Genomic DNA, 942 nt, shown 5'->3' with positions numbered 1-942 from the left:
TCTATCAGTAGTGCCTAAGAGTACTCCTTTCTATGCATCCATATTAGCCTCTATTATTACCTTCTGTCTTTTTAGTGATTTTTTTTAATGGTACTGGGATGAACATAGGTCTGTACACACCACACAAATGCTATGCTACTAAGATATACCCCTGCCTCCCTTTAGGATTTTTTCCTCTCAGTACTTTAATGCCACGAACATCAGACTGTAGCAGAAGCAACTACAAGAAGCACATCCATCGTTCCTGCACGGCACTTTGTATTACAGCAAGTCCAGCTTATATTCCACTATCAAGCGTAGCTCACCCATCAGTTCACTTTGCGATGAAGTGTTAAGAACATCCTCAAAAACAATGGCCTCATAGTTGCCCCTCAAAATATCCAGTGAGAGGTTTGAGCTCGGGAGAAATGGAAGACGCGGAACCTGCTGCACTGCCTTGAACTCCACCTGTAACTTCAGGGGAGCAAACCGACCCTGGATGTTCCTCAGGGTGGAAAGTTCATCTTGTCCTGGTTGACCTGGAATTTTTTTCTTTTGATAATTCAAGAAGGTGACTGGGCAAAAGTTCATTTTTCACACAAGAAAATCCTTTCTGGAGAAGATCATGACTCTTGAAAGGCCCACTGGCTGAGAGCTCAGTAACTGGAATACTGTCCTACAGCTGCAACCTAAGGGCTCTGGCATTCATCTTGAAAATAGCTCTGCAAAATCTTCTGAACCTGCTCTAGTCCTAGGGTTCTTTTGTAACAGATGAGATGACATCACTTCCATGGTGATAATGAGAATTGTTCATATGCCTTTTGGCTGCTTGTAGGATTAAAAAAATACATTTTTATAACTTTTGAGATCTTGGATTCCATATATACTGTTGACCAGTTAGTTTTCACTTTTTGTATTTTCCTGGCTGTCTCTTTAGTTGTGACCATTTCCTTTACCATGAAG

General features: G+C 41.3%; 1 pseudogene; it reads right to left on the bottom strand.

Moving 5' to 3' along the window:
* Nucleotides 1-261: 261 nt before the first annotated feature.
* On the bottom strand, nucleotides 262-688 carry LOC103691736 (proteasome maturation protein pseudogene; annotated as a pseudogene).
* Between the last annotated feature and the right edge of the window lie 254 nt (nucleotides 689-942).

The sequence above is a fragment of the Rattus norvegicus genome, chromosome 2, assembly GCF_036323735.1.
Source record: "Rattus norvegicus strain BN/NHsdMcwi chromosome 2, GRCr8, whole genome shotgun sequence".
Classification (NCBI taxonomy): domain Eukaryota; kingdom Metazoa; phylum Chordata; class Mammalia; order Rodentia; family Muridae; genus Rattus; species Rattus norvegicus.
The sequence above is the reverse complement of the archived record's forward strand: the minus strand, read 5'-3'. Positions and strand labels throughout refer to the sequence as shown.